The 23,533-nt window shown below is 52.2% G+C and overlaps 1 protein-coding gene and 1 non-coding gene across 3 annotated transcripts in view; both read left to right on the forward strand.

The window, feature by feature from the left end:
- The window catches only part of KANK4 (KN motif and ankyrin repeat domains 4), a 92,064-nt gene that overhangs the window by 7,628 nt on the left and 60,903 nt on the right, over positions 1–23,533 (forward strand). The window lies entirely within an intron of this gene.
- On the forward strand, positions 13,545–13,648 carry LOC112207031 (U6 spliceosomal RNA). Its single transcript, XR_002941513.1, has one exon. It is a non-coding gene; the product is annotated as a U6 spliceosomal RNA (small nuclear RNA).

The following is a 23,533-nucleotide window of genomic DNA, read 5'->3' on the forward strand; positions in this document are numbered from 1 at the left end:
AGGTCAATTTACAAATTGCAGGCACACACGGCTGACTCATCGGGTAATTCTATCAGCCCACAAACCCACCAGCCCCTGAGCTGATTGCTTGGTTAATCCCATGCAAAGCAATCTACTGGAACAACCACCTAGCGCGCAATGATGATCCCGAGAGGTTAAGGAGTTTGTGTAGACTAACTGATGAATCCCTTGATCCAGTGCAAACTAGAATCCTAGGAAGGAGATGAAGCTGGTGAAGAAGTAGCTTTGAAGTGGGTTCTGAAATGGAGGGTATGCAAAGGAGGAGGAGGGAGGATGTGGAGGACTGGCCCCATGCTGATTTTGAGGAGGAAGCCAGGAAACAGGAGCGTCTACTGGAGCAATATTTATTAGAGTAGTGGTTGTGGTTTTTTTTGCTACCTTTTATCGAACTTGTGCCAGACACCGTGCCAAGACCTTTGAATATAGCAGTTGTTTCATCTTTACCCACTACTCAATAAGGTATGACTGTTATCATTCCTGTTGTATTGGTGAGCAAAGTGAAGCTCTAAGAGGTTAAACACTTGCTCTAGGGTACCCGAGATATCAAGTGGTGGAGCCAGGAGCTCAGCCTGCATCTGCCTGATTCTAGAAACTTGTTCTTGAAACCTACTACAGGCAACTGGGAAGAGTGTGTTTGGGAAAGCTCTGGCTGCCATATTCTTTTGGTAGGAAAGTGCTTACTATCCATCCTCATCTTCCCCAATCCATCTCTCTGGCCTTTGCTTGTTCTCACGCCAGTTCCCTTCCCCTCCCACCCTTAACCCACTCACAGGCATATAGTCTGCAGGAGTGATGACAGAATAGAAATTACAAGCAAAAGCTGTGGAGTCAGGCAGAATGGGTTCTAATGCCAGCTCTGCTACCTGGCCATGACCATGCTGAACCTCAGTTTTTGTATTTGTGAAATGGAGATAATGGTGCTTGCCTAATTTTACCTATTCTCCCTCTAGTGCTTCAGCGCCATTTTGGGTAGTTCTTTCCATTTGGGTGGGAGGAACTAGACTTAGACTGGGTGAAATTGTCCCCATCTTCTCAGGCGAGCTCTTGTAGGAAGGCTTCCCTGATTTCTCTCCAACATGAGCAGCAGGCACTACTCATCATAGTACCTGGCTCTGGCCTTGTGAAGAGCTAATTGCTATTGCTGTGCATGGCTGTCCCTCTGTATAGAAGCTCCTTCTCCCCTTCCCAGTGCCCAGTGCCGCATCTGTCATGGAGGCCTTCTCAGTAGAACCTTGATAAAAGCAAATGAATTGTTTCTTTCATTCCCCCTTTCAGGGAATTTGCCCATTCTTGGCACCCCAGCCCCCCAAACCCCTTTTCTGGTCTCCGTCACCTAGAGCTTGTCTCTCACCTTTCTTTGGCCCCTGCTGCTTTCTCCCTCTCTCCCCAGTCCTCCCTGCATCCTACCTTGGCCATTAATGCTGCTGCTCCAAGTGCCAGATGCACTAGGCTCCTACGCAATTTTGTATTAGTTGAGGGTGGAAGAAACCTTACCACTTACCTAGATCGTCCCCCTTGTCTTACAACTGAGGAGCGAACCAGAGAAGGCAGGTGGCAGGCCCTGGGTGGCAAGGGGATTGAGTGACTGAGCTGAGTGAGGACTTTTGCCCCAGTTTGCTGCCCTGCCCTGGGACTGATGATTCCACGTGGTTAAGTGACTGATATTTGGGACAAGGGAACAGGGGAGGAGCACATTCTTCTTCAGGTGCTTGCTTGCCTTGCTGTAGTGCCTGCCTCGGGGCTGACCTTCCCTGACCTAATCCTCTTCTTCATTCTACCCCCATGTCCCTTGGCTTTGCCGACTGCTGAATGGAGCCCTGTGTCAGCCAGGCCTGTGGGTGGCCGCCTTCGGGTGATGATTGTTGGTGCCAAAAGGCTCCTGCCCTGAGAGCTCTGCCCACTGGCAGAGAAATTCCCGGCTTTTGAACCATTGCTTTGGGCTACTTTGTCTTCTCCAGGCAGCTCTTGTTAAAATGTAGATGTGTTACCTGGAAGGAGAACCTGTTAGCCCATCGCAGTGTGGCCCGTGGAAGAGTGAAATTCCCCCGGCCTTGGCTAAGTCACATCGCTGCCCTATCCTCAGCTTCCTATCTGTAAAATGGGGACAAAAAAGATTGTATTATAGGGTTACCCAAGATGAAATGAGATAGTGCACTTAAAGCCCTTGGCACATAATAACTAGTTAATAAAATTAGCTTTTTTAAAAAAATTTAAGTAATGTAGTCTTCTTTCAGTTGAAGGTTTCTTTTTCCTTTCTAATTATAAAGTGGTTTTGAAGTTAACTTTCTTGCCTTTAAAATAGGTTAAAAGATCCTGCCTCACTGGTGTGTTGAGGATTTATTGAGCTAAACTGCCTGTGGATGCTACCAGGTCTGCCTGGGGTTCTCAATGAGAGCCTGGTGCTGTGGTCTGAAAGCTGGTGTCCTCCCAGAATTCATATGTTGATGTTCTAATCCCCAGTGTGATGGTATTAGGACATGGAATCTTTGGGAGGTAATTTAGGTCATGAAGGTGGAGCCCTCACAAATGGGATAGTGCTCTTAGAAGAGAGAGCTCTGTCAGCCCTTCTGTCATATGAGGACACGCCAGATGCCAACAGTCTGCAAGCTGAAAGAGGGACCCCACCAGAACCCAGCCATGCTGGCACGCTGATGGCATTCTCCGAGCCTCCAGAACGGTGAGACATACACACATCTTTTGTTTGGAAGCCACCCATCTTATGGTAGTTTGTGATAGCAGCCCAGACAGGCTAAAACACCTGGTGTTCTTCAAGTTATCCTGGAGGTGAGGATTGAAAGCCCCTGGGAGCCCCAAGGGAGGTTCTGGGAGGGTCCCTAAGGGAGGAGATGGAGGAAAAAGAGGCAGGAGAATCAGAAGTCAGGGGGACCCTGCTCCTCCACCCCAGCTGCTTAGATGCCAAGTCTGGGTGGGAGGGGACTTAGGAATCTGCCTTGCTCTGGGAGGGGTTGGGCCCTGTGACATTTTTCCCAGATCGTTGCCTTCTAGGCAAGTTCTCTGAGGTGCTGAGTTCCCTGGGGAGAGGTGCCCTCGGTGTTCCCTCCCTGGCTTGACTTTGGGGGTGGTGGTTGTGGTGGTGGTAGCAGGAAACCAGAGTTTTCCTTACCCCTCTGATCTTGGGATGAGTGTTGGTGGGTGCTGGAAACTGCTCCTTTGAGAGGGTGGCTGGGCTTTTGAGAATGTCAGCCTGGCTAGATTCTTTGTGATTCCTCCTGAGATCAGGATAGTTCTCTCCAACCTGGACCAGGAGAGAGATCAGGAGCAGGAGCACCTGGCCCAGGCTCCTGGCTGGTGAGTGAGGAGGGATAGGGGGTGCAGCTGCTCAGGAGTTTTCTGGTAACCAGCATAGCCTCACTTCAGGGCTCTCTAGAGGATCCTCCCACCCATGCTCTTGTCCTGACTGCAGAAGGCACATTATCTGGCCAGGCAGCCGCCCTGGGCAATAGGAGGTCATTAGGCCCCTCTCCATGCAGGCGCCTGTGTGAGCCTCTCCAGCCGGCTTTCCTGTTAGCCTCTGGGGAAGGTGCGTCCCCACTGTCATCCATCATAACTGTAGTTAGCCTTCCAAAGCAGAGCCTGAATCATGCAGAAAACACTTTTCCCTAGGGCGCTAGAGACCAGGAGCAAAGGGCAGGCAGAGGTTAATGCTGGTTCCTGGGGCCCAGAGACCAAGCTGCAACCTGCCACTTGCCAGTCTGATAGAAAAGACAAAAAAGGGCATCCTACAGGGTAGATACGGGGTGAGCAAAGGCACAGGGGTGTTAAGGCAGGGGGTGAGGTGTGAGTGGCATTTATGAAGGGCAGAGGAATTGGAGATGAGGCTAGAGAGGTATGCAGAGACAGCCTTCAGGGCCTAGCTGGCAGGCACATGTGTGGCATTTGGCTTGCATTTGGGTTCTGTTTGACCTTCATAGTATTTTTTTAAAAAGAAGAATTCTGTCAACATTTAAAAATCAGATTTTACATAAATCTACATGTCTAGCTTCTTTTGAAAAAAAAAAAATCAGGTCTGGCAACACAAGCCTTGAGTCACTCCCACCATGGCCACACCTGGCTGGAAGGTAAGCAGTGGACCTTCGGTGATGGCTGGGGTCCCACAGCCAACTGGCTTGTCTGAAATCTCTGCCATAAGCTTACTGTGGAGTTATTACAATGTTCTCAGAATGTTAATGTGTTACAGGGGAGGAAAAAGGAAATTCTAAACTATTCACATTATAGTCTGTTTATCAGATTAGGAAATGAATTTTAACTACTCCTCAGGAATTTTTTTTTTTTTTTTTTGGCAGAGTCTCTTTCTGTCACCCAGGCTGGAGTGCAGTGCTGCGATCTCAGCTCACTGCAACCTCTGCCTCCTGGATTCAAGCCATTCTCCTGCCTCAGCCTCCCAAGTAGCTGGGACTGCAGGTGTGCACCACGACGTCCGGCTAATTTTTGTATTTTTAGTAGGACAGGGTTTCACCATGTTGGCCAGGCTGGTCTCGATCTCCTGACGTCAGGCGATCTACCCACCTCAGCCTCCCAAAGTGCTGAGATTACAGGTGTGAGCCACCGCACCGGACTCCTCAGGAAAATTTTGATTGTGGGTTCAGAAGCAGTTAGGTGGGGCAAATGGGATGCTTCCTGCATGATGGCCTGGGAAGGAACCTGGAGGAAGTGAAGGTGGGGCCAGGACATCTGGAAAGATGGAATGACGGGTAGGCCTGTTTGCTCTCAGCTGCGGTGTCTGGCATCTTTACTGGGGATGACACCAAAACACCCACCCTTGGCCAATATTTATTGTATTGTAAGATGTTTACTATCTTACTTTATTATCCTTTTAAGCTTAAAAAGAAGGACAGAGTGAAATGTTTGTGTGTGTTTGTGCGTTTAATTGCTACAGAAACTAATACAAAGAGAATTTTTAGGAATAATTTGGAAAAGGAGGAGAGGAAAAGAAATTATTATTATGTTATATTATATTACTATTCCTCCAAATAATGTGTATGTTGGAGGGGGTGGCCTTTACAATTTGAAAGGCTTTGTGAACACTATTGGGAATTTTTTTATTAAAAATTATTATAAATATCATACCAGTTAGCAGCAAACATTGAAAAATATATAGAGGTAATGAGTTATGATCATGCCACTGCACTTCTGCCTGAGCAACAGGGATAGAGAATCTGTTTAAAAAATAATAATAATAAAATAATATAGAAGCATATAAAGGCAAAAACTTTAAACTATCAAGAACTGGTGGTTAGAGCATATGGACCAGTTTGGAGGAAATTGATCTAGTTTGGCACTGTATATATATGATATGTAACTACATATTCTTATATAGAGCTAGATACATATCCAGATATATTTGTATAGAAAGTTTTTTAAATAAAAATGGGGCTTACCTATTGTCCTGCTGTTTTTTCCCTCATACTCCATCTTGAACATATTGCAAGTCATTAATTATGTCTGGGTCTGAGTAAAGAAAATCTGTGGTCTAGGTGCAGTGACTCATGCCTGTAATCCCAATGCTTTCAGAGGCTGAGGCAGGAGGATCGCTTGAGGCCAGCAGTTTGAAACCAGCCTGGGCAACATAGTGAGACCCCTATCTCTACAAAACATAAAAATAAAAATTAGTCGGGCATGGTGGCACATGTCTGTAGTCCCACCTAATTAGGAGACTGAGCCAGAAGGATCGCTTGAGGCCAGGAGTTGGAGGCCACAGTGAGCCATGATGGCACCACTGCACTCCAGCCTGGGCAGCAGAACAGGACCTTGTCTTAAAAAGAGAGAGAGAGAGAGAGTCTGTAATGGGAAACACTACTAAATAGAAAGAGCTAGTCCTGAATCCCCACTGGGCACCTCCAAACCTTAGTTGCCAGTTCTTTTAAATGGAGATGATAATTCCTTCCTTCAAAGGTTCTACTGAGGGTTAAATAAAATGTGAATGTGTTCAAAGCAGCTTTTTGGGTACTGGGTTATCAGAGCGCAATGCAGCGTCAAGAGAAAGCAACCCCTGCTTAACATCTTCCATTCTTTGGATTCCCCATTTTTCTTCCTTCACCGTGTTGCAGGAGGGTTCAGAGGGCCAGTGAACCTTGGATGAGTTATAACTTTCACAGTGGAGCTTAAAATCCTCCTTTCAGTGCTGTGTAACATTAAAATCTCAAGCAGGGCCAGGCATGGTGGCTCACACCTGTAATCCCAGAACTTTGGGAGGCTGAGGCAGGTGGATCACCTTAGGTCAGGAGTTCAAGACCAGCCTGGCCAACATGGCAAAACCCCGTCTCTACTAAAAATACAAAAAAATTAGCCAGGCTTGGTGGCAGGCACCTGTAATCCCAGCTACTTGGGAGGCTGAAGCAGGAGAATTGCTTGAACCCGGGAGGCGGAGGTTGCAGTGAGCCGAGATCACGCCATTTCACTCCAGCCTGGGTGACAAAGCGAGACTCTGTCTCAAAAAAGAAAAAAAAAATCTCAAGCAATTCATTAACAGCTGCATTCGAGTTTTGTTTAGGACATTTTCCCTGGAATCACTTTTATTTATTCAGCTGCAGGAAAATTTCTGAAGCCAGGTATGTGGTGTTCTCTGATAGGAAGGCTTTGGCCTGTGCTGGCTCTTGGGGAGGTGGAGGTGCCCTCCTGCCGTAGGAAAGGTCAGCCCCTCTTAGTACAATGGAGGGGATTCACAGCTTGTCTTTGCAAGTGACACCTCCTTCCTGCACCCTCCTTTTCCTTTTTCACATCTCTTCTGCTTCCCTCTCTAGATTACAATATTCCCTTTCATTTGGATATCACTTCGTCTTTAGCAAAGCACTCGTACTCCCATTATCTCATTGAACCCTCTGGCAAGTCTATAGACTTAGGGCAGTATTAGTAGGTAGCAGATAAGCAGCTGAGGCCCAGAGAAGTTGTGATATGCCTTAAACTCACACAGCAGAAATTGGACAAATCTGAGTTAGGATCTGGATTTCCTGGCTCACAAGCCATGCCGGTCGCGCTGTATCATATTGCCTCCTTTCTTAATTGTTGGCAGGAATCTCCTGAAAGGGGAGGCTGTTGGCGAGGGGGCGGGTAATCGGCCCCAGTGCTGGCTGGTTGGGAAAGGCTTTTTGGAATGCATGAGGTTGTTGGGCTTAGTGTCCTAAAGAGACTGGTGGGAGCAAGCGAAGAGGATGGGGCTGGGTGGGGCGGTTTGGAGGTCACCTGAGGTCAGTGGAGGGGGCAGACAGGAGCTGGGGAAGTTAAGGCCCAGTGCAGAGCTAGAAGGGGAGAATCCTAGATTGGAAGCAGGTCCAGGGTCCTCCTTGTCATCACTGGAAGGCTTGTGGGCTTTTTTGACATTTGGTCTCATTTTGGATGTTTGGCCCTTTTCTTGCCCCCATCAGTGGCACATCATAAAAATCTGCTTCTGGTATCCCAGTGAGCACCTCTTTCTTATTTCAGGTCACAGCTCCCTGGCACTCCATTCCCATGTCCAACAAATCAAAACTTATCAGTTCTGTTGCTATTCAGATCAACTTCTTGGTTAAATGGGCCTAAAACATTCATTTAGCCCAAATTTGGTATATGGACCAGCTCTTGCCAATAGAAATAGAATCTGAAGGTCCGGGCATGGTGGCTCATGCCTGTAATCCCAGCATTTTGGGAGGCCAAGGTGGGCAGATCACTTGAGGTCAGGAGTTCAAGACCAGCCTGGCCAACATGCGGAAACCCTGTCTCTACCAAAAAATACAAAAATTAGCGAGGCATGGTGGTGTGTGCCTGTAGTCCCAGCTACTTGGGAGGCTGAGGTTGGAGAATCGCTTGAACCTGGGAGACGGAAGTTCCAGTGAGCTGAGATTGCACCATTGCACTTCAGCCTGGGTGACAGAATGAGAGCCTGTCTCAAAAAAAAAAAGAAAAAAAGAAAAAGAATTTGAAATACATTTTAAGTTTTCTAGGAGTACATTAAAGAAAATAAAAAGAAAACAGGTGAAATTAATTTTAATATATTTTATTTAACCCAGTATATCCAAAATATTATCATTTCACCATGTGATCAGTACCAAAAAAAGAGAAATTTTGTATTCATTTTTTCATATTAAGTCTTTGAAATTCAGGTGTACTTTACACTTACAGCACATTTTAATTCAGACTAGCTACATTTCAAGTGCTCAGTAGTTAGTTAAGTAACATGTAGTTAGCCACTAACATGTAGTTGGTGGCTACAATATTGGGCAGCAGAGTTATGAACCAAGACGACTTAGTTTGGGATGGGCGGTGGGTGCTTTTGGGCACCTTTGTAATTAGGGTGTCTTTGGGTCGGGGGGCTGGTCAGCAAACCTCAGCTATAACACATCATGGCTGCTCGCCCTGTCCTCACCTTTGCACTTGTTGGTATGGATGACATGATGTTGAAAATACCGCCCCTCCCCATTATGCCAGCTATCATGCCCTTCTTTGTGCCCTACAATCTCCCTCTCTCAACTCCTTTGACTTTTGTCAGCCCCATCCTAGATTAAACTTTACTGTCCCATTTCTCTGACCCTGTCTTGGGACTGCTGGATCCATTAAATCCATGCCCTTTGACTTCATCTGCTACTTGGCATCCTCCATGTGTGTCAGCTGCCTCTCATCCCAGTATCCTCACTGACTATTGCAAACCTCATCTACACTTCGTAAGTTCCCAAGTCCATTCACACAGCCCTCAGTCTCAGCTCTTGACCTCTTCCTACCTGAGAAGATGGAGATCATGTGGCTTAAACTTCCTCATTCCCACCTTGCTGTTTTTCTCCATCTTTGCTCTCCACTCCCCTGCCAAAGCCAAACCTTGAAAGCCTTCTCTTCCCACCTCCAGAAACTCTAGCAGACTGGCCCTTTGGGTAAAAGCCATGAACTCTTAAGCCAGAGCTTTTGGCTTCAAATCTCAGATTCTCCTACTGCTAACCTGGGTAAACTATTTCACCTCTGTCTTAGTCCATTTGGGCTGCTATTACAAACTACCATAGACGGGGTGGCTTATAAATTTTAATAAATTTTATTTGCCACAGTTCTGGAGGCTGGAAGTCCTGGGTCAAAGCGCTGGCAGATTCCACGTCTGGGGGACAACCCTCTGCCTGGTTCATAGACAGTTGTCTTCTTCTGAGTCCTCAGTTGGTGGAAGAGGCCAGGGAGCACTCTGGGGACTTTTTTATGAGGACATTAACCCCATTCATCTGCTCTATCTGCCCAAATCCCTATCTCCTAATACCATCACATTGGGGGTTAGGATTTCAACATACGAATTTTAGAGGGGGCTCATTCAGTCTATAGGCACCCTCTCTTTGCCTAGTCTTCTCATTGTAAAATATGAAATAAAATAATAAAAGCATCTAGCTCCTAAGGTAGTGGTAATGAGTAAATTCAACATGTGTTGCATCTTTTATTTAGCACAGTGCCTGGAGTAAATGTCGACTCCTATGCCAGCTCCTCTTTCTTGCATCTAGAAGTCCATCCTTCTCCCTCGGCTTCTTCCTTCAGACCTGCAAACATGCTCGCCTTTCCCAGAGCTCACCTTGTCCCTCCCTGGAGCTACTGTCCCTTTCTCTCCTGAATTGCACTGGAAAACAGCCAAAGCGTAGCCCATCTGCTGCTTCAACCATCTTGTCAACCCTTGACGTCTGCCTTCTGCTCTTTTGAAACTAAGCCCGAGCCTCACATGGTCTTCAAGTTCCGTAGCATCTGACACCATAGAACAGTCTTTTCAAAACTGACCCCCTTTGTGTTTCTGAGCTGTACCCCATCCTGGCTCTTCCTTCTTACCTGTTCCCCATGCATGACTGTCTTCAGGGGTGCTCCTCAGACTCCTCTGCTTGCTCTTGCTTCTCACCACCCCCCACCCCCAACCACGTGGTGATCACACGGAAATGGATGGCTCTTGAATCTACATCTCTAAGCTTCAGGTTTCTCCCTTGTCCCAGCTGTTAGGTGCCAAGTGCTTTCTTCCTTGCTTTCTCTCTGGTTGGTCACCTTTCAATCCCCACTGCAGGCACTGTGATAAGCATTTTACATACCTCATCCCAATTCATCTGTGTAATCCTATAAGGAGGAAATTGTTTTTTTTCTCGTGTTAGCTATTTGGACACTGGGCTGGCAGTAGAGGCAGTGGGCGCAGTTAGGGAACCTAAACACACACTGGTAAGTGGCAGAGCTGGGATTCAGAGCCAGATCCACACACTCCAAAGCCCACACCCTTAATCTTTGTGCTTTCTTGCCTCTGTCCGGTCTAGTCCAGGCTACACTGTTTTCATAATTTAATAAGCAGTGGGTGCAGAATACCACTCATGTATGTCAGACATTCTTCTGTGCCTGTGTTGTTTGTGTGTCGGTGTTCTGTTCACCTTGCTGTTGGCCAGGTTCATCACTGGTTAATTTCAGTCTATGTCTGGACCTTTGGTGTTAGTACCTGAAAATCTTAACTGAGCCCAGGTCCCTGCTGTGCAATGCAAGAACGCAGTAGTAGGAGCGTGCACACATTTCCACATAGTGCATATGTTTCTCTTTCTCCCAGTCTCCCCATCTGTGAAATGAGAGAGTTGAACTCGGTAATTGCAGGAGCCTGTCCAGCTCTTGTGCTCCGTAAGTCTGTTTCATGTTCTGCTTACCTGGAGCCTACTGTGTTCCCAGCACATGATAGATGCTTTTGGGCAATGCTGAGAGAACACAAAAGGCATTGAGCTGTCACGGAGCCGAAACTCAGTCAGGAAGACAAAGCCAACACTCATGAAACTGCCAACCATGTAAGACGTTATGTAATTATGCCTGCAATTTCAGATTATATACATTTGTAATGGTTCAGTACAGGAGAAGAAAAGCTTCTGTTCTCTTATAAGAAAAAAAATAAATAAAAGGAGCATTTAGGGAAAGGTATTAAGTCTGGCCAGACTGCTTGCGAGACTTGCTATTTCCCTCTTGAAATCAGTTGTTCATTCTGTAAATATTTATTGAATGTCTACTAATAGTCCAGAATCTGGGGACATACGCCCCTCATTGCAGTCAGAGTTGTATTTAAAACCCAGCTTTCGTCTTGTTCCTCCCTGCTTAAGAACTTTTGATGGTTTCCTATTCTAGAAAATAAAATGAGCTGACTTCCAACCTCTGTCTTCCGCCATCCACTTCCCCGACCCTGTACTCTAGGCCAGGATTGCTGGTCATTCTTCAAGCCCACCATACATGTTTTCATCTCTAGCTAGAGAGCTGCTTCTCCCATCTGCCTGCTGAACTTTTACTCATCCTTCAACGCCCAGCTCAAAAATACCAGATCTGTGATGTTTTTCTGATCCTCTGAGATGCTCCAGCCACACCTCTCTAACACCACATAGGTCCTTGTTTAGGTCTCTGCCTCCCATTTTGGACGGTGAGTTCCTTAAAGAAAAGAACCCTGTCTTTTTCATCCATGAGTCCACAGAACCTAGCCCAGTGCCTGAAGAAGAATTTCTGATAAATGGATGATTGCACACAATCTGTCGAGGCTGGTCTTTGAACAGAAAAGGGTCTCTTTTCTTCTTTCCTCAAGTTACTGGGCTATTGAACTTCATGCCTTGTGGCCAGTGAAGGGGACTCAATGGTTGAGAAAGCATTGTGGTCTCTTTCTCTGAGCAGTCGTGGAGAGACTGGAGCCACCGGAGCCTCACTTTTGCCCTGGAGGGGGACTTTCAGCAGCAGCAGCAGCTGAACCCACATACACCAGAGGACTGTGGTGAAGGAGGCATTTGTGTTGGGCTTGGCAGGTGGGAGGCCTTTGTGTTCCAGAGCACAAGTGGGTAAGTATGTCGGACAGGCTGCAGGCTGCACACACATGCCGAGGGGCTGGGCCCAAAACGCCTTCTGACCTGGGAAGAAAAGGAGGCATTGTGTGCACTGGCAGCACTCCAAGGGAAATATTCCAGTTGTTCTTCTATTTTGAACGGCTCACTCTTTTAAAAAAGAAAAGTCCAGAGGTGAACATCTCTCTCCCACTCCAAAACATCCTGCCTACAAATTTCAAATCATTTGCTACCCTCAAAATATGAATTAATCCATTATTTAAATAATCCATTAATTCAGCTGCTACATCTTTATGAGGCAGCACTATGGTCAGCATTGTACTAAGCACTTGGGAAACAGAAGTAAAGAAGACACGGTCCTCATCACTGTAGGCTCTATTCCTGATTGCTTGCTGGGTGTCTAAATCCTTTTGGAGCCTGGTCCCGCCCCTTCTCTTGTGCCTGATTTTTCTCTGCTCCTTGGCAATCCTTCCTTGAGGCTTCTGTCTGCTGCTGCCCATTCTCTACCTCTGCACCCCTGGTCCTGTACTGTGCCATGTTGTGGGGTCATCAGGTACCAGCTCACCACCTTTCCTAGACTCAGGTGGGCACAGACAGAACCAGGCTTCAGTCTGGGCCATTAAGAGCTTGGGCAGTTGTCTGGGTGTGTCACTCATGCCTGTAATCTGAACACTTTAGGAGGCTGTGGCGGGAGAATCACTTGAGCCAGGACTTTGAGACCAGCCTGGGGAACATAATGAGAGCCTGTCTTTACAAAAAAATTTTTAAAAATTAGCCAGGCATCATGGCATGCACCTGTGGCCCCAGCTACTCTGGAGGCTGAGGCAGGAGGATCACTTGAACTTAGGAGGTCGAGGCTAGATTGAGCTGTGATTTTAACCACTGTAATCCAGCACTCCGGCCTGGGCAACAGAGCAAAACACTGTCTTAAAAAAAAAAAATCTTGGGCAGGAACACCTAAATTCATCCCTAGCTCTGCCTTTTACTATCTTTGTGACTATGACCAAGTTACTAAGCCTCTCTGAGCTTAGGCTTCCTATTCTGTTAAACAGAAAAAAAAAATAATACATAGAGACATAGAGTCTTTGAGAAGAGTAAATAATAATAGTGTAATACTTGGCACAGTGCCTAATATACCACACAACAACTTTCAATAAATAATAACAAAACAACTGACCTTTATTGGGCACTTACCAGTTTCTTCCTTCCCTCAAAAACAACAGCAACCACAGCTTGTATTTCGGTGTCTTCTACATGCCAAGTACTGTGTAAAGTATAGGCATGTAGCCATCAGAACAGCCTTATACAGTGGAGAGTGTTACTTTTTACCATTTTATAGCTGAGGAAGCTGGCTTCAAGGGCTAGAGTGACTTACCCAAGGTCACACGGTTTCAAGTGCTGGTGCTAGGAATCATGATTAGGGCTGTTGAGCTCCTTCCCATTCCTCCCCAACCAGACAAATACCCTGACCACACATTTTGCTACTTGGTGCTGGGACCAGCAGATCAGCATCTCTTGAGAGCTTGTTGGAAATGCCAACTATGAGGCCCCACTCCAGACCCACCAAATCAGCATCTGCATGTTAACAAGATCTTCAGGTTTATAGGCATACTACAGTTTGAGAAACACTGAACTACAGTTTACCAAAGATTTTTAACAGTAGGTTAGAACAGTACTTCTCAAACTATCGTGTGCATAAAAATTACCTGGAGGGCTGGCTGGTTAGAACACGGATTCCTGTGTTTACTTCAGCAGCAAACATACCAAAATTGGAATGATACAGAGACAATCAGCATGGCCTCTGCACAAGGAATGACACGAAAATTCATGAAGCATTTCATATGTAAAAAAGAAAAGGCCCCACAGATTCCTATCCCTGTGATTCTGATTTTGTATCCATTGCTTATTATTGACAGGGAGGACCATCGTGCTCCCGAGTTAACAAGGCAGGAGCTGTGGATGCCTGCATCAGCCATTCCACCCTCCTCCTGCCCTGCCTAGAGAACAACAGAGAAACGAAATTAATCTGTAACCTAAAACCCTTGTATCTGCCCTGAAAATATGTCTTTCTAATGGAAAATTTGACAGAGTGTTCCATCTGCAAAGAGCATTTTATATGAAATGGATATCTGTGTAACTCAACTGCTGCTATCTGGTTAAATAGCAATTAAACACCTCAAGACTCCTTGGAACTTTCAAAGATTACTTGAAAAGTAATTGTGTTTTATTGATTAAATAATTTGCAGTGGATTAGAAAGTCACTGAATTTTTTAGCTATTCCTTCACAAGTAAATTGGTCTTATTTAGAGACCCAGCGTGTCCCCAACCATGTTTATATTTTAATAATCGCCTGATGTTTAATAGCATGGCTGGTGGTGGAATTTAATGCTAGATTCGTTCCTTTGCTAAATCCTTCTATCTGGTTCTTTCTGTTTCTATTTAGACTTCTGAAAGCTACTTGCTTCATAGATGGCTACAGAAATAGGACCCAAAAGGCAAAGAACACTGTCGTTAAGAGCTCGGTCTCTGGAGTCAGACAAACCTCAATTTGAATTCCAGTCCTGCCACTTACTAGATTTGTGCCCCTGAACCTGTGATCTGTGAAAAGGATATAATAGCACCTACCTAATATGGTCATCCTGAAATTAAATAAGTTAGCATTTGTACAATATAGGACAACAGTATCTAGCTAGCAATAATAATTATTATTATTATAACAGTGTAAGTATTTACTAGTACTTTTTATTTACTTATTTATTTTTTGACACGGAGTCTCACTCTGTCACCTAGGCTAGAGTGCAGTGGTGCAATCTCAGCTTGGTGCAACCTTGGCTCACTGTAACCTCCGTCTCCCGGGTTCAAGCTATTCTCCTGCCTCAACCCCCTGAGTAGCTGGGACTATCGGTGTGCATCACCACACCCGGCTAATTTTTGTATTTTTAGTAGAGACGCGGTTTCACCATGTTGGCCAGGCTGGTCTCAAACTCCTGAACTCAGGTGATCCACCTGCCTCGGCCTCCCAAAGTGCTGGGATTACAGGCATGAGCCACTGAGCCTGGCCTAGTACTAGTATTATTAAGCCCTAGTTTTCTAATCTATAAAATGAGTGTACAGGGAATAAAACCATCAACATATGAGTATTAAAAACATCTTTGCAGCCAGATGTGGTGGCTCACGCCTATAATCCTAACACTTTGGGAGGCCAAGGCAGGTAGATCACTTGAGCCCAGTAGTTCAAGACCAGCCTGGACAACATGCCAAAACACTGTTTCAAAAATTAGCCGGGCGTGGTGGTGTGCACCTGTAGTCCCAGCTACTCAGGAGACTGAGGCAGAAGGATCACCTGAGCCCAGGAGATTGAGGCTGCGGTGACCTGTGATTATGCCACTGCACTCCAGACTGGGTGTCAGAGCGAGACCCTGTCTCAAAAAAACAAAAACAAAAACCAAAAAAACCACCAAAAATAATTTCTGTGCTTTTGGAGCCTTCTAAGTAATTTCCTACAAAGGACACTTCTGGCAGAGCTTTCTTGGCTGTTCTCCCTCCATTATCATGCAGATTGAGGTCATTCAGTGATGAAAAAGCCATGGACAAATGGAGCCAATATTGGAATTCCCAATGAAGGGGCCAGAGAGAGGCTGGCAGTGGAGGGATGAGTAGATGCCAGAGGCGGGGGAGGTGAGGGAGTGAAGAACCAGGTGGGAGGATTCACATAAGGATGTTGGGGAACGGCACACACTGCTGCTGGGGCAGTCGCTCTGCTGGAAATAGACACCTAGAACAGCAGAGATGGGAAAGAAAAAATTTAAGACTTTTGCTTCGTGCTAAGAATGCACTTCCCGTTTGGTATTTTCTCTAGAGACCGCAGTGAAGGTTTGGATTGCTTCCAATTAACTTTTTTCTACTTAACTGCTGATTCTTTGAACACAGCCCTGAACTGAGGCTGGGCCATGAGGCAGCATCTTTATCTGGTTTACAGAGGAGTCGTGCCCAGGTTGTCCTAGGCACTGAGTAAGGATGGGTAAAGGACTTACCCAGGACAGAGTCAATACTTAATTGATGTTGGCAACTATTTTTATTGTTATGCGTTATACTTTCCCTGCAGCCAGAGGCTGCAAGCAAAGATCACCAACAGAAGTATGAGCAGTTCTCTGGCACACTTTACCACAATAAAAACTCCATTATTCCACATTTAAACTGGGGACGGTGGCCACATTCTTTTTTTTTTTTTTTTTTTTTTATTTTTTTATTTTTTTATTTTTCATTGATCATTCTTGGGTGTTTCTCGCAGAGGGGGATTTGGCAGGGTCACAGGACAATAGTGGAGGGAAGGTCAGCAGATAAACAAGTGAACAAAGTTCTCTGGTTTTCCTAGGCAGAGGGCCCTGCGGCCTTCCGCAGTGTTTGTGTCCCTGGGTACTTGAGATTAGGGAGTGGTGATGACTCTTAACGAACATGCTGCCTTCAAGCATCTGTTTAACAAAGCACATCTTGCACCGCCCTTAATCCATTCAACCCTGAGTGGATACAGCACATGTTTCAGAGAGCACAGGGTTGGGGGTAAGGTCACAGATCAACAGGATCCCAAGGCAGAAGAATTTTTCTTAGTACAGAACAAAATGAAAAGTCTCCCATGTCTACCTCTTTCTACACAGACACGGCAACCATCCGATTTCTCAATCTTTTCCCCACCTTTCCCCCCTTTCTATTCCACAAAACCGCCATTGTCTTCATGGCCCGTTCTCAATGAGCTGTTGAGTACACCTCCCAAATGGGGTGGTGGCCGGGCAGAGGAGCTCCTCACTTCCCAGTAGGGGCGGCCGGGCAGAAGCGCCCCTCACCTCCCGGACGGGGCGGCTGGCCGGGCGGGGGGCTGACCCCCCCCACCTCCCTCCCGGACGGGGCGGCTGGCCGGGCGGGGGGCTGACCCCCCACCTCCCTCCCGGACGGGGCGGCTGGCCGGGCAGAGGAGCTCCTCACTTCCCAGTAGGGGCGGCCGGGCAGAAGCGCCCCTCACCTCCCGGACGGGGCGGCTGGCCGGGCGGGGGGCTGACCCCCACCACCTCCCTCCCGGACGGGGCAGCTGGCCAGGCGGGGGGCTGACCCCCCCACCTCCCTCCTGGATGGGGCGGCTGGCCGGGCGGGGGGCTGACCCCCCCACCTCCCTCCCGGACGGGGCGGCTGGCCGGGCGGGGGGCTGACCCCCCCACCTCCCTTCCGGACGGGGCGGCTGGCCGGGCAGAGGGGCTCCTCACTTCCCGGTAGGGGCGGCCGGGCAGAGGTGCCCCTCACCTCCCGGACAGGGCGGCTGGCCGGGCGGGGGGCTGATCCCCCCACCTCCCTCCCGGACGGGGCGGCTGGCCGGGCAGAGGGGCTCCTCACTTCCCGGTAGGGGCGGCCGGGCAGAGGTGCCCCTCACCTCCTGGACAGGGCGGCTGGCCGGGCGGGGGGCTGATCCCCCCACCTCCCTCCCGGACGGGGCGGCTGGCCGGGCGGGGGGCTGACCCCCCCACCTCCCTCCCGGACGGGGCGGCTGGCCGGGCGGGGGGCTGACCCCCCCACCTCCCTCCCGGACGGGGCGGCTGGCCGGGCGGGGGGCTGACCCCCCCACCTCCCTCCCGGACGGGGCGGCTGGCCGGGTGGGGGGCTGACCCCCCCACCTCCCTCCCGGACGGGGCGGCTGGCCGGGCGGGGGACTGACCCCCCCACCTCCCTCCCGGATGGGGCGGCTGGCCGGGCAGAGGGGCTCCTCACTTCCCAGTAGGGGCGGCCGGGCAGAGGCGCCCCTCACCTCCCGGACGGGGTGGCTGTCCAGGCGGGGGGCTAACCCCCCCACCTCCCTCCCGGATGGGGCGGCTGGCCGGGCGGGGGGCTGACCCCCCCACCTCCCTCCCAGACAGAGCGGCTGGCCGGGCAGAGGGGCTCCTCACTTCCCAGTAGGGGCGGCTGGGCAGAGGCGCCCCCCACCTCCCGGACAGGGTGGCTGGCCGGGCGGGGGGCTGATCCCCCCACCTCCCTCCTGGACGGGGCGGCTGGCCGGGCGGGGGGCTGACCCCCCCACCTCCCTCCCGGATGGGGTGGCTGGCCGGGCGGGGGGCTGACCCCCCCACCTCCCTCCCGGACGGGGCGGCTGGCCGGGCAGAGGGGCTCCTCACTTCTCGGTAGGGGCGGCCGGGCAGAGGCGCCCCTCACCTCCCGGACAGGGCGGCTGGCCGGGCGGGGGGCTGACCCCCCCACCTCCCTCCCGGATGAGGAGGGAGGACGCTCCTCACTTCTCAGACGGGGTGGCTGCCGGGCGGAGGGGCTCCTCACTTCTCAGACGGGGCGGTTGCCAGGCAGAGGGTCTCCTCACTTCTCAGACGGGGCGGCCGGGCAGAGACGCTCCTCACATCCCGGACGGGGTGGCAGGGCAGAGGTGCTCCCCACATCTCAGACGATGGGCGGCCGGGCAGAGACGCTCCTCACTTCCCAGATGTGATGGCGGCCGGGAAGAGGCGCTCCTCACTTCCTAGATGGGATGGCGGCCGGGCAGAGACGCTCCTCACTTTCCAGACTGGGCAGCCAGGCAGAGGGGCTCCTCACATCCCAGACGATGGGCGGTCAGGCGGAGACGCTCCTCACTTCCCAGACGGGGTGGCTGCCAGGCAGAGGCTGCAATCTCGGCACTTAGGGAGGCCAAGGCAGGCGGCTGGGAGGTGGTTGTAGCGAGCCAAGTTCACGCCACTGCACTCCAGCCTGGGCGCCATTGAGCACTGAGTTAACGAGACTCCGTCTGCAATCCCGGCACCTCGGGAGGCCGAGGCTGGCAGATCACTCGTGGTTAGGAGCTGGAGACCAGCCCGGTCGACACATCGAAACCCCGTCTCCACCAAAAAAATACGAAAACCAGTCAGGCGTGGCGGCGCGTGCCTGCAATTGCAGGCACTCGGCAGGCTGAGGCAGGAGAATCAGGCAGGGAGGTTGCAGTGAGCCGAGATGGCAGCAGCACCGTCCAGCCTCGGCTCGGCATCAGAGGGAGACCGTGGAAAGAGGGGAGAGGGAGAGGGAGAGGGAGAGGGGCCACATTCTTTTTATTTTTTTTATTTTTTTTATTTTTTTTTTTTTTTTTTTTATTTTATTTTATTTTTTATTGATCATTCTTGGGTGTTTCTCGCCGAGGGGGATTTGGCAGGGTCACAGGACAATAGTGGAGGGAAGGTCAGCAGATAAACAAGTGAACAAAGTTCTCTGGTTTTCCGAGGCAGAGGACCCTGCGGCCCTCCGCAGTGTTTGTGTCCCTGGGTACTTGAGATTAGGGAGTGGTGATGACTCTTAACGAACATGCTGCCTTCAAGCATCTGTTCAACAAAGCACATCTTGCACCGCCCTTAATCCATTCAACCCTGAGTGGATACAGCACATGTTTCAGAGAGCACAGGCTTGGGGGTAAGGTCACAGATCAACAGGATCCCAAGGCAGAAGAATTTTTCTTAGTACAAAACAAAATGAAAAGTCTCCCATGTCTACCTTTTTCTACACAGACACGGCAACCATCCGATTTCTCAATCTTTTCCCCACCTTTCCCCCCTTTCTATTCCACAAAACCGCCATTGTCTTCATGGCCCATTCTCAATGAGCTGTTGAGTACACCTCCCAGATGGGGTGGTGGCCGGGCAGAGGAGCTCCTCACTTCCCAGTAGGGGCGGCCAGGCAGAAGCGCCCCTCACCTCCCGGACGGGGCGGCTGGCCGGGCGGGGGGTTGACCCCCCACCTCCCTCCCGGACAGGGTGGCTGGCCGGGCAGAGGGGCTCCTCACTTCCCAGTAGGGGCGGCCGGGCAGAGGCGCCCCTCACTTCCCCGACGGGGCGGCTGGCCCGGTGGGGGGCTGACCCCCCCACCTCCCTCCCGGACGGGGCAGCTGGCCGGGCAGAGGGGCTCCTCACTTCCCGGTAGGGGCGGCCGGGCAGAGGCGCCCCTCACCTCCCGGACAGGGCGGCTGGCCGGGCGGGGGGCTGATACCCCCACCTCCCTCCCGGACGGGGCGGCTGGCCAGGCGGGGGGCTGACCCCCCCACCTCCCTCCTGGACGAGGCGGCTGGCCGGGTGGGGGGCTGACCCCCCCACCTCCCTCCCGGACGGGGCGGCTGGCCGGGCGGGGGGCTGACCCCCTAACCTCCCTCCCGGACGGGGCGGCTGGCCGGGCAGAGGGGCTCCTCACTTCCCAGTAGGGGCGGCCGGGCAGAGGCACCCCTCACCTCCCGGACGGGGCGGCTGGCCAGGCGGGGGGCTAACCCCCCCACCTCCCTCCCGGACGGGGTGGCTGGCCGGGCGGGGGGCTGACCCCCCCACCTCCCTCCCAGACAGAGTGGCTGGCCGGGCAGAGGGGCTCCTCACTTCCCAGTAGGGGCGGCTGGGCAGAGGCGCCCCCCACCTCCCAGACAGGGCGGCTGGCCGGGCGGGGGGCTGATCCCCCCACCTCCCTCCCGGACGGGGCGGCTGGCCAGGCGGGGGGCTGATCCCCCCACCTCCCTCCCGGACGGGGCGGCTGGCCGGGCGGGGGGCTGACCCCCCCAGCTCCCTCCCGGATGGGGCGGCTGGCCGGGCGGGGGGCTGACCCCCCCACCTCCCTCCCAGACGGGGCGGCTGGCCGGGCAGAGGGGCTCCTCACTTCCCAGTAGGGGCGGCCGGGCAGAGGCACCCCTCACCTCCCGGACGGGGCGGCTGGCCAGGCGGGGGGCTAACCCCCCCACCTCCCTCCCGGACGGGGTGGCTGGCCGGGCGGGGGGCTGACCCCCCCACCTCCCTCCCAGACAGAGTGGCTGGCCGGGCAGAGGGGCTCCTCACTTCCCAGTAGGGGCGGCTGGGCAGAGGCGCCCCCCACCTCCCAGACAGGGCGGCTGGCCGGGCGGGGGGCTGATCCCCCCACCTCCCTCCCGGACGGGGCGGCTGGCCAGGCGGGGGGCTGATCCCCCCACCTCCCTCCCGGACGGGGCGGCTGGCCGGGCGGGGGGCTGACCCCCCCAGCTCCCTCCCGGATGGGGCGGCTGGCCGGGCGGGGGGCTGACCCCCCCACCTCCCTCCCGGACGGGGCGGCTGGCCGGGCAGAGGGGCTCCTCACTTCCCAGTAGGGGCGGCCGGGCAGAGGCACCCCTCACCTCCCGGACGGGGCGGCTGGCCAGGCGGGGGGCTGACCCCCCCACCTCCCTCCCAGACGGGGCGGCTGGCCGGGCAGAGGGGCTCCTCACTTCCCGGTAGGGGCGGCCGGGCAGAGGCGCCCTTCACCTCCCGGACGGGGCGGCTGGCCGGGCGGGGGGCCGACCCCCCCACCTCCCTCCCGGACGGAGCGGCCGGCCGGGCAGAGGGGCTCCTCACTTCCCAGCAGGGGCGGCTGGGCAGAGGCGCCCCTCACCTCCCGGACAGGGCGGCTGGCCGGGCGGGGGGCTGACCCCCCCACCTCCCTCCCGGACGAGGAGGGAGGACGCTCCTCACTTCTCAGACGGGGCGGTTGCCAGGCAGAGGGTCTCCCCACTTCTCAGACGGGGCGGCCGGGCAGAGACGCTCCTCACATCCCGGACGGGGCGGCAGGGCAGAGGTGCTCCCCACATCTCAGACGATGGGCGGCTGGGCAGAGACGCTCCTCCCTTCCCAGATGTGATGGCGGCCGGGAAGAGGCGCTCCTCACTTCCTAGATGGGATGGCGGCCGGGCAGAGACGCTCCTCACTTTCCAGACTGGGCAGCCAGGCAGAGGGGCTCCTCACATCCCAGACGATGGGCGGTCAGGCGGAGACGCTCCTCACTTCCCAGACGGGGTGGCTGCCAGGTAGAGGCTGCAATCTCGGCACTAAGGGAGGCCAAGGCAGGCGGCTGGGAGGTGGTTGTAGCGAGCCGAGTTCACGCCACTGCACTCCAGCCTGGGCGCCATTGAGCACCGAGTTAACGAGACTCCGTCTGCAATCCCGGCACCTCGGGAGGCCGAGGCCGGCAGATCACTCGCGGTTAGGAGCTGGAGACCAGCCCGGCCGACACATCGAAACCCCGTCTCCACCAAAAAAACACGAAAACCAGTCAGGCGTGGCGGCGCGCGCCTGCAATCGCAGGCACTCGGCAGGCCGAGGCAGGAAAATCAGGCAGGGAGGTTGCAGTGAGCCGAGATGGCAGCAGTACCATCCAGCCTCGGCTCGGCATCAGAGGGAGACCGTGGAAAGAGGGGAGAGGAGAGAGGGGAGAGGGGAGAGGAGAGGGGAGAGGGGAGAGGAGAGGGGAGAGGGGAGAGGGGAGAACGGCCACATTCTTTTTAAAGAAACCATCAATTCCATGTCCTCCAATATCACACTGAGGACCAGTACATGAGATTTGTAAAGGAAAGCACTGGGTTAGGAGTCTCAAAAGCAGACTGTGACCTTGGCCCTGCTGTATGAGGTGGGCAGGTCATTGAGCCTCAGTTGCCCCTTTATGGGTGCAAATGTTGTCCAAGACCCTGTTTTATATTTCTCTCCTCCCAACAGTAGATAATCAGTGGACTGATTGAACATAAAGGATACCCAGGAGCACAAAAGGGGAACCTTGATTTGAAAGAGCCCATAACCTGGCTGGAAGAAAAGATGTGAGCAAGGCCAGGTGCACTGGCTCACTCCTGTAATCCCAGCACTGTGGGAGGCCAAGGCGGGTGGATTGTCTGAGCTCAGGAGACCAGCCAGGATTGCCTGAGACCAGCCTGGGCAACATGGCGAAACCCTGTCTCTACTAAAAATACAAAAAAATTAGCCAGGCTTTGTGGCGGGCGCCTATAGTCCCTGTAGCTACTTGGAGGCTGAGGCAGGAGAATCGCTTGAACCCGGGAGGTGAAGGTTGCAGTGAGCCAAAATGGCGCCACTGCACTCCCGCCTGGGCGACAGAGCAAAATTCCATGTCAAAAAAAAAAAGAAAAGATGTGAGTGGAGTCACTAATAAAAGTCTGCCTATGCTATGCTCCAAATGCCCCACCATTCTGTGACACCTTTGAGCTGCTCCGTGGGGTGATATAAACCTGGGTGATATTGTCAATTTTGGCAATGCCTTTTCTTAGTAACTTTGCCCACGTTAAAGCAAAACAAAACCCAGGCCACAACAATATATAACCTTCCTTTGTATTACCGGATGGTACACTGAAGGAATCCCATCTCTTTCAAGGGAAAGTTGAAGTTCAGAGAAGTTCCTAGTGCACTTCATCTCTCCTCAAGTCTCTTTGATTCATCTCTGATGATACCTGCCCTTCCTCTGGCTGGCATGCTGCCGAGGCTGGGTGGTCACCATCTTTGTTGGACCCACATCACACATGTCCGCTTCTTGTCAGACAGAACTTGCCAGAGGGCTAGGTGGGGCATTGTGAAATAATAAGAGCTTTCCCGCCTGAAAAATCTGGAAACATCGCTTTCTCCACCCAGGTGTCTGGGGATCACTTAGCCTCAGTTTGGTTTAAACTGATTTTCCTGAATGTGCAGGCTGTGCATATTTGAGCCAACAAAAACCTTCCTCCCAACCCAGAAGGCAGATGCAACAGCCCACGCAAGCTCTAAACTGTCTGCACCTGCAACTCGAGCTGTGGCACCCAGCTGATGCCTGCAGAGGCATCTGCTGAATTCTGGACCAGGGATGATGCTGCTTGGATGGGAGCTGCCCGAAGAGGGTGGGTGCAGGGGTGCCCCCCTGTGGAGTATTTGTGCCTACCCTTGAGAGGCTTTCGCTGAAGTGACCCAGGAGGGAGGAAGTGGAGC

The sequence above is a fragment of the Pan troglodytes genome, chromosome 1 (assembly GCF_028858775.2).
Source record: "Pan troglodytes isolate AG18354 chromosome 1, NHGRI_mPanTro3-v2.0_pri, whole genome shotgun sequence".
In the NCBI taxonomy this organism is placed as follows: Eukaryota; Metazoa; Chordata; class Mammalia; order Primates; family Hominidae; genus Pan; species Pan troglodytes.